The following is a 10,565-nucleotide window of genomic DNA, read 5'->3' as shown; positions in this document are numbered from 1 at the left end:
CCTAGAAATCTAGATGCACCCTAGTGGCAGCAAATTTAATTTCCTGTCTGGGCTAGTCTAGCAATTCTCCGTTGGCTTGCAAGCTGGATAAATTAAGCTTCGATAGGGCCAATCACATCAGATCGAGTCGTTATAGGCGGGCTTAACATAATGATTGATGGCAGGGTTGAAACGGTTCGGCATGAATTCCCTGCTACTTGAAAACAAAGAAGTTGGATGTTGCTGTTGGTGAACAGCGTGAGACGAGTTAAGCTTTTTTTAAGTTGGCAAAAGTTTGAACTAGCCAACTAGCTCCGCTGGTGGGAAAACGCATGGGACTCATGAGTTGTAGCGCTATCCTATTGCGTCCAGAGGGAATTTGAAAGACAACTGATTATCCCGCCCCTTGGACTGAGCACTGCGAATGGTGAGTCTCCAGACCCTACATTTTAATGAGGGTCTGGCCCGACAGGCTAATGTTTCATGGCAGCTCTCTGAATTTTATGTTCCATATAGCAGGTGACTGTCATGTTATTAAGTTGTTATAACATTGCAGTGTCATGATTAGGGCTGTCAAAATAACTGATTAATTTCAATTAATTAATTTGAGAAAAAATAACTGATTAAAAAAATTTGTGCAGATTAATCGATTCCGTATGACCCTTGACCCCGAGACGTTCTAGTCAGTAAAAATTAGACTAAAATGAAGGAGAGAGAAGAAAACGTGCTGCCTGGATCATTGATTGGAACATTTACTTTTAAAAAATGGCCTGATGGTGTTGATAAAAAGAAAGTGTTGAAAATAAAGTCCTCTGCAGCAAGGAATTTGCATATCACCGGAGTTCATCAACTCTATAGTCGCACATCAATGCAAAGAAATAAGTGTTGACATTGAGGGGAGTGTTAATTTATTTTCATTGTGTCCGCTAGGTTATTAACCTGACCCTAGCCAGATGAATTTCGCTCCGCCTAGCTCCACTCATCCATCTGGGACCAATCCATTGAAGTGTTGCTTCAGAAGGCTGGGCCTAATCAAAAAATGCTTGCATATGATTGAATAAGCCACTTGTCCGTCATCTATTGACGTGCTACTTCAACCACTCACATCGAAGCCAACCCGTGACGATGATTAACAGTCTCACGGTCGCTTCTCCACTACGTCACATCTATGAAACTCCCGCCCTGCGTCCTGATTGGCTGAACCATAAAGTCGGTTGCAGAAATCACTCTCAATGGAAGAGGTCCCAGATGGATTTGAGTGAAGCTAGGCGGAGCTAAGCGGAACGAAATTCATCTGGCTAGGGTCAGGTTACTAGGTTATATCTGTGCCAAAATGCCTTGTATGTGAAAAAAAAAACTTCTTCCCGAAGCACTGTTGAATTTATTTCCTCAGCATATTAGGTCATATCATAGATTATTATGGCCATTATTTGAACAGTGAAAATAGTAATAAAAGAGTTTTTGAACTTTAATGTCACTAATGCTGATTATTCAATGATTCATTTAAATATTTAAAATACTTTCACAGCAAAAATTATATGTGATTAATTTAGATTAATTAATCACAGAGTATGTAATTAATTAGATTAATTTTTTTAATCGATTGACAGCCCTAGTCATGATAATAGTTGATAATGGTGACATGACACTGTTATAATTATTTATGATAGTATATGGCCATGCCATGATTAGTGTTAACAGGGTTCATGTAAAGTGTTAAAGAAAAGTTCCCTCTGACTTGAGTTCACTAAGCAATGGGAAGCCATTATCGGATGATGTCATCGATCTGAACCAATCTCCAACCTCAGGGATTTTGGATTGACATGGTCCATTGGATCACTTCAGAGTGCCTATAAAGAACTAGATTCTTCCAGTGCGCCTATATATAGAGACCCGTAAAAAATCCCTGTGACAAGTGGTTGGAGATTGGTTGGTTTAAATCGATGTCTTCATCCATGAATGACTTCCCATTGCTTAACGTCTCGTGTTCTCCTTTAGAACTGAGGTTATATTCATAAACATACGTTAAAAATGTAACATACTACAATAACAATACTGTGTGTCTGAATGATGAAGCAGAATTAGAAAATTACAAGTCAGCAGAAGTTGCAAACTGTCTCTTTAGGGCTATAGGGCTTTTCCCACCACACATTGTTTACTTTATATTTACTGCTGTCATGCTGAGCTAACACAAGAAGAGGGGATGGCTCAACTTTTGCTTTCCCCCCTAAGCTTCATTATCCTCCTATCTGTCCGTCATGTTTACTTGGCATGATCCGCTATGGATAAATAGATCCACAGATACGACCTAAGTGCTGGCTGCGGGACTGTGGGGATTGTGCAACCCAGTCTCACGTCTGAACGTGTCACTGTCACGTTAATTAATCTATTGGGACGTGTTGTGTAACACGTTTCCTTGTTAAAAAACGTGTTGAGCAAAACGTAATTATCGTGTTACTATCACGTTGTATTTCGCTTTCAACGAGCCAACAGAACCACGTCATCTGTCAAAAAAGCCTGACCTCACAAAATGGGGAGAATGTTATTTGATGCTTTTGACGTGCAGTTTCACACTCTTAAGCCTGTTTTGAGTTGTGGATTAGAAGGAGCCACCTTCTGGCTAGCAGTTTGAGAAGCCTGAACCCCAGAATCCAGAAACAATAACCGAGCAGGGACGGAGAAAAAAGAAGAATCCAAATGGGAAATGAGGTGAGCCTTGCTACTGCCGCTAGCATGATTATTTTGCTAGCAATTGAGCAAAACATTTTAAAGTTGATTTAACATGAAATAGTAGCCTATGCATGGGCAATACTGTGAATTCAGAGTAGGCTTGCACAACTTATAATTTAGCTAACGTGCATGATGTAATGTTACATTAATCTGTAAAACAGCTGTTGTCTGTGTAAATTAGCGTAATATTGTTAGTGTGGGCTACAGCTAACAGCTGGGAGGTAGCCTATCAGCCAGGCATGTATAATCGATAATCATGATGAACGTGAATAGATTTCGTTGCGAAACGGGCATTGTTTTAGGCCACATATCAGGTATAAAACAATTGTATTTTGATACAGCAGTTCTCCGGATGTTAGATATTCACTTATAATATAATATTGTATTTCTTTAACCTGATTAAGAGAGGGGTTTAATTCAATATAGAATTGCAATGTGTGTGGCCCATAATATTAGAGATTAGATTAAGATAGATTTAGATTAGATTCAACTTTATTGTAATTTAAAAGAGTAGGCTACAAGTACAGAGCCAATGAAATGCAGTTGACATCCAACCAGAAGTGCAAAGAAGCAGTTATGTAGACGATCAAGATTAATTATGTACAACAGTTAAATACATAGGCAAGTTTTCCAGATGACGTGTACAGTGACAGAAATAGCCTATACAGTGAATATGGAATGTGTGTCTAGCCTATAACAAAACAAATTGATAATAATACATAATAATGATAATAGCAGTAATTACAGTAGGCCACTCGCACTGTTGTTGGTGACGTGTCTGTTTCCTATTGTTCCATGCCACTCTCCTACTGTCTCCTTTACTGTCCTGCGCCACTCGCCTACTATATTTTGCCTCTTGCCTACTGTCCAGCACCATTCGTCTACCGTCTCCTATGCTGACCCACGCCATTCACCTACTGTTTCCTAACTGTCCCATGCCACAAACTGTAACATTAAGCTGACACAATCTTGCTGCACGGTTACTTATCTGCATGCAATCACTATTGCCAGCTGTTATGAGTAAACATTATATTGGGACACCAATATATTTCTGATTCATGGGCAGTGTATTTGCTACTGAAGAAAAGGAGAACACATAGTAATTGTTCTTGGATGGGTATTTAGAGTAAGGTTTCTATTGATCTTTTTCAGATAAGGCCTCTTCATTTTCAACTGTGAAGGATCTACATGGACTTGGTCTGGATAGCCTTTCCTGTTTTGATGAGCCAGTCGGTATGTATTAGACATTCTTTAGGATAAAAGGAGCCATATGTTATCAAAAATTCTACACCCATATGTAGAAAAGCTTTGTTGCTGTTTGTTATTGTTGTTGTTGAAAACTACGTTGAATGCAAAAAGATACATATGTCCCTTGGGAGGAGAGGGATGAGTGTGGATGGTTGAATTGTCCAACAGGCGAAAAATTTATGATTGTGTATGATTGTGTTTATGTCTGTATATGATTTTTTGTACTTGTTCCATTTTAAGTATGCTTATATACTTTACGCCATGGTGGTCTAAATTGTCTTTATTGCCACTTGCAGGGTCTAGAGGAAAAACCCTATATGAGCCCCAGGGTGAGTAGTGTATAATTATTTTATCCCAAGCTTGATTTTCGTAGAAAGGTGTTCAAACCAAAATCAAACCAAAATCTTCTAAAATAATAGATAGATAGATTTATTATTTGTCCTTTCAGAAAATTGTTCTGCGCCATACAGTAGACAGTTAGACAAGACTGAATACAAGACGGAATATAGACCAGAATTTCCCTCACCGCAACCGCCCCCACCCTACCACACCCCCACACATACTCAACATCAGGGCAGAAGGCACAGACCCCACTACACATGTATAGAATGATAAAGTGCAGTTGTGCATACTGTGATAGTCCAGCTGGAAAGAAAGTGCATGGTCCTGCAGGTAACGTCTTGTTCATCAATATAATGCTAGTTGGAATGAATTACCAACTGGCTCAATTTGTTTGGAAAGAAGGTAGCCTGAACCTGGTGTATGGGATGTGACATATCTCTATTAATTGCATGACCTTTCATCAACACCCTTCTTTCACAGGTCGTAGCAATACTGTCTAGTTTTTGCCCCTCAACCTTGCTGGCCATGTTAACTATCTTGCTCAGTTTGTTTTCTTTTTGGTCACTGACAAAGAGAAATACCAGGTAACACAACAAAAAAATAGCATGCTCTCCACAAATGAATGATAGAAAAGTAACATATCTCTATCCACTCTAAATTGTCTTAGTTTGCACATAAAATGCAGCCTCTGCAGCCCCTTTTTATAGATGGTGTTGGTATTACTGTCCCATTGCAACTTATTATCTATTATTGTGCCTAAGTACTTGTACTCGACTACAATCACAACATCCTCACCATTTTTAACCATACACTGGGGGGGCTGGCTCCCAGTTCTGTACTGTAGTCTATTATTATTTGCTTTGTTTTCTGTATATTTAGAAGAAGACAGCTGGACCTACACCATTTCGCGAATTGATCCACCCAGGCCCTGTAGTTGGTCTCCTCGCTATTCTGTATTAACCCCACTATTGCTGTGTCATCTGCAGATTTTATGAGGTATGAAAACGCTCGAAAAACGCCGAAGAGCCCCGTATAAGAGCCCCAGTGTGATAGGCTGGTTGCTGTCATGTGACACACGCCACCACAAGAAAGTGGAAACGCATCGTAGAGCTGGCCGTGTGGGGTAAGGTAAGTTAAACTACGTAAATTTAGTAAATAATAATAATAATGTTGTTGTTTTTTGTTGTTTCGAACAAAATATAGAGATAGTTATCCTGACTAAAACTCCTTTATGCTGTAAAACAACTAGAATCACGCGAAATTAGTGCAATTTCTTAGTCAATGTCTTATCGAAATGAATGCGATGGTGATACAATCCTGCTTTTCAATTAGTTGACATGGTGTTTGACATTAAATTATAATGAGGTCAGTTTCATGTAATAAGCTATTTGTTTCTTTGGGTCTGGGTAATTGAAATGAGCAATTTCTTAGTACAATTCAATGTCTTATAATGGTAAAAGACGTGGACAAATACGTGATAATTAGCCAAATAAATCATTGTTCACGACACGTTATGGTTAAATTATCAGAATGAGTGTGATGGTGATACAATCCTGCTTTTCAATTAGTTGAGATGGTCTTTGACATTAAATTATAAGCAGGTCAGTTTCACGTAATAAGCTATTTGTTTCTTTGGGTCTGGGTAATTCATGTGACAAAAAATTCTGTTATAGGCTACTACCGTTTTTCAGAAAAACAAAGCAGTACAACATTTCTATCTCCAAAATAATGCATTGTACGCATGTGTGTACTACGTAGTGCATGCAGCTTTTAATGTCCAAAGTAGCCTATACTGATTTTCCTGCATAAGAACTACAAATACTCCTCCAAAACTACAGTCTTGACACTTGAAGTTGTGGAGTTATATTTTAGTAGCCTATTCTATAATTGCATAAATACCCACATCGGTATTACCCTTGTCTCACCTGTATACAACATATGTCTATGAATTGCAGTAGTGATCAAATGAAAAAGGAAAGAAAGGTGTCCTGATGTGTTGTTTAGGGATGGTCCTGCAATGTTTTCTCGACATATCTTTATGTCTTTTTTTCTCCCCTCTACTTATGTTTTCACAGATCCTTGCTCCTGATATCCTGATGTATGGATTGCACTTCATTATATGACTCCAACAGAACACTCACAGAAAGGAGAGTGGTGTCAAACTACAAGACAGCCAGCATGTAAGCAAGGCCTTGATTGTCCTTGTTTGGCTACTCATTTGTCTACTTCCTGAAGAGGCTGAAGCATGCTGGCCTTGACACCTCAGTCCTTGCTTCCATTAACAGCTGTGTTATGGAGTGCATCCTCACATCATGGTCTACTGCAGCGGTGGATACAGAGGACAATTGGCAGGTATTTTACATCACTTTTACATTACTTTTACTGTGATTTTGCTAGATATGGTTGTCGCTGTGCTAAATATAGGCCCATATTGTAGATCGAGAAACGCATTGTACAGCTGATACATCTTGGGCTATACTATTAAGGGACAGCTGAATTGACCACCTAAATCATATATTTTCTGAAAGCCTATAGCCTCTAGATGTCAATTAATATACATTAAGACATGCCCAAACTTCCTACTGACTTTGGTGCATCATAAGGCGTACATAGGCCAATATTGTAGATCGAGAAACGCATTGTACAGCTGATACATCTTGGGCTATACTGTTAAGGGACAGCTGAATTGACCACCTAAACCATATATTTTCTGAAAGCAAATAGCCTCTAGATGTCAATTAATATACATTAAGACATGTCCCACCTTCCTACTGACTTTGGTGCATCATAAGGCGTACATAGGCCCATATTGTAGATCGAGAAACGCATTGTACAGCTGATACATCTTGGGCTATACTATTAAGGGACAGCTGAATTGACCACCTAAACCATATATTTTCTGAAAGCCTATAGCCTCTAGATGTCAATTAATATACATTAAGACATGCCCCACCTTCCTACTGACTTTGGTGCATCATAAGGTGTACATAGGCCCATATTGTAGATCGAGAAACGCATTGTACAGCTGATCCATCTTAGGCTATACTATTAAGGGACAGCTGAATTGACCACCTAAACCATATATTTTCTGAAAGCAAATAGCCTCTAGATGTCAATTAATATACATTAAGACATGTCCCACCTTCCTACTGACTTTGGTGCATCATAAGGCGTACATAGGCCCATATTGTAGATCGAGAAACGCATTGTACAGCGGATACATCTTGGGCTATACTATTAAGGGACAGCTGAATTGACCACCTAAATCATATATTTTCTGAAAGCCTATAGCCTCTAGATGTCAATTAATATACATTAAGACATGCCCCAACTTCCTACTGACTTTGGTGCATCATAAGGCATACATAGGCCCATATTGTAGATCGAGAAACGCATTGTACAGCTGATACATCTTGGGCTATACTGTTAAGGAACAGCTGAATTGACCACCTAAACCATATATTTTCTGAAAGCAAATAGCCTCTAGATGTCAATTAATATACATTAAGACATGTCCCACCTTCCTACTGACTTTGGTGCATCATAAGGCGTACATAGGCCCATATTGTAGATCGAGAAACGCATTGTACAGCTGATACATCTTGGGCTATACTATTAAGGGACAGCTGAATTGACCACCTAAACCATATATTTTCTGAAAGCCTATAGCCTCTAGATGTCAATTAATATACATTAAGACATGCCCCACCTTCCTACTGACTTTGGTGCATCATAAGGCGTACATAGGCCCATATTGTAGATCAAGAAACGCATTGTACAGCTGATCCATCTTAGGCTATACTATTAAGGGACAGCTGAATTGACCACCTAAACCATATATTTTCTGAAAGCAAATAGCCTCTAGATGTCAATTAATATACATTAATACATGTCCCACCTTCCTACTGACTTTGGTGCATCATAAGGCGTACATAGGCCCATATTGTAGATCGAGAAACGCATTGTACAGCGGATACATCTTGGGCTATACTATTAAGGGACAGCTGAATTGACCACCTAAACCATATATTTTCTGAAAGCCTATAGCCTCTAGATGTCAATTAATATACATTAAGACATGCCCCAACTTCCTACTGACTTTGGTGCATCATAAGGCATACATAGGCCCATATTGTAGATCGAGAAACGCATTGTACAGCTGATACATCTTGGGCTATACTGTTAAGGAACAGCTGAATTGACCACCTAAACCATATATTTTCTGAAAGCAAATAGCCTCTAGATGTCAATTAATATACATTAAGACATGTCCCACCTTCCTACTGACTTTGGTGCATCATAAGGCGTACATAGGCCCATATTGTAGATCGAGAAACGCATTGTACAGCTGATACATCTTGGGCTATACTATTAAGGGACAGCTGAATTGACCACCTAAACCATATATTTTCTGAAAGCCTATAGCCTCTAGATGTCAATTAATATACATTAAGACATGCCCCACCTTCCTACTGACTTTGGTGCATCATAAGGCGTACATAGGCCCATAATGTAGATCGAGAAACGCATTTTACAGTTGAAACATCTAGGGCTATAATATTAAGGGACAGCTGAATTGACCACCTAAACCATATACTGTATTTTCTGAAAGCCTATAGCCTCTAGATGTCAATTAATATACATTAAGACATGTCCCACCTTTCTACTGACTTTGACAATACAAAATAGTGTCATGTATACATTTATGTCCTCCAAAGTTTGCAGGAAGGTGGGCCATGTACTAGTCTGTTAACTCACATGTACAAGTGACAGGCTTTAAGAAAATATATGGTTTGCATGGCTGAAACTGCTTTGCCTTTGTGTTGGAGCTCAAAATGTTCTAAACATATCTTAAATTTCTCTCTTCTACTTATGTTTTCACAGATCCTCGCTCCTGATATCCTGATGTATGCATTCCATTTCATTATATGACTCCAACAGGACACCTACACAAAGGAGCTGTTAAAGCAGTGTCTTTCTTCAAACAACAAGACAGCGAGCATGTAAACAAGGCCTTGTTTGTCCACTTCCTGAAGGGGCTGAAGCATGCTGGCCTTGACACCTCAGTCCTTGCTTCCATTTACAGCTGTGTTGTGGAGCGCATTCTCACATCCTATGGTCTGCAGCGGGTGGTGTCATCGCTTTATTTATCATTGTTTGTGTAAATCTTACACATCTTACACAAAAGTCTAAAATAATCTAAACTTCATTCACTCTCCATGTATAGATCAAGATAGACTTGCAGAACAGGCTGCAGAGCAACAGTCTGATAGCCTGCATGAAAGCATAAATGGTCCGCACTTGTTAAAAAGTGCAATTATCAAAGGGCCCTTGAATTGTGTTTTTTTAAACCAAGGAGTATGGCTGTAGCGATGCTGTCAGCTCTGCCATAAGCAGTGACTGTGATTATGTTTGCACATTTTGAAAATGTTGTTTTTCTTTCTTTTGCATTATTTTCCACTTCATTGTTGTATAGTTTGTATAATGTTTGTTAAAGTTGCACACATTAATTCACTGTTCGTATTTGTAAAAATGTGTATAGTGTGGTATAGTTTGTATGGTGGAGTCTTTATTGTATCGCACAAACAAGAACACCCCACCCCACCATACCACTTTGACTAACCAATTTTCTGCGGGAAACCCTGGATGCTTTCTAAAGGTATTTTGTGAAACATAGGGGTTGCTATGGTAGTGGTTGCTAAGCTATTGCTAGGGTAACTGAGAAGGTTGCTATGGTGTTGCTACGGGATATATGGTGGTTGCTATGCAGGTTTATAGGGCAATCATGTTGGTTGCTAGGTTGGTGATAGAGTAACTGAGAAGGTTGCTAGGGTGTTGCTAGAGTAGATATGGTGGTGCCTATACTAAATTAAGTGATTGCTAGGCTGGTTGCTAGGGTAATTGAGATGGTTGCGAGGTTAGTCATGTTGGTTGACTATCAAAGTGGTTGCTAGGTTGGCATTGTACAGGTGGTTGCTAGGATGTTGCTAGAGTAGATATGGTGGTTGCTATTCCAAATAAAGTGGTTGCTATGCTGGTTGCAAGGTTAATCATGTTGGTTGCAATGGTGGTTGCTCGGTTGACATTGTGGTGGTAGTTGTGAGGTTGTTGGTAGGGTAATTAATATGGTTGCTAGGTTGTTGCTATGGTTCTTATGTTGGTTGCTAGGTTGTTGCTAGGGTAACTTAGAAGAATTTTGTTCAGCTAATACATTTTGGCCTACACTATTAAGGGACAGCTGAATTGACCATCTAAACCATATATTT

The 10,565-nt window shown here is 39.1% G+C and overlaps 1 long non-coding RNA gene across 1 annotated transcript; it reads left to right on the top strand.

Moving 5' to 3' along the window:
- The first annotated feature begins 2,327 nt into the window (after window positions 1-2,327).
- Window positions 2,328-10,565, top strand: LOC143115060 (uncharacterized). The gene is made up of 5 exons (XR_012985040.1): window positions 2,328-2,688; window positions 3,862-3,942; window positions 4,254-4,286; window positions 6,375-6,651; window positions 9,184-10,565. It is a non-coding gene; the product is annotated as an uncharacterized LOC143115060 (long non-coding RNA).

Source organism: Alosa pseudoharengus, unplaced genomic scaffold (genome assembly GCF_046254945.1).
Source record: "Alosa pseudoharengus isolate Yale_2024_CS ecotype anadromous, Long Island Sound unplaced genomic scaffold, YU_APseudo_1.1 YU_APseudo_1.1_scf_9, whole genome shotgun sequence".
In the NCBI taxonomy this organism is placed as follows: domain Eukaryota; kingdom Metazoa; phylum Chordata; class Actinopteri; order Clupeiformes; family Clupeidae; genus Alosa; species Alosa pseudoharengus.
This window is presented reverse-complemented; position numbering and strand designations above follow the sequence as displayed.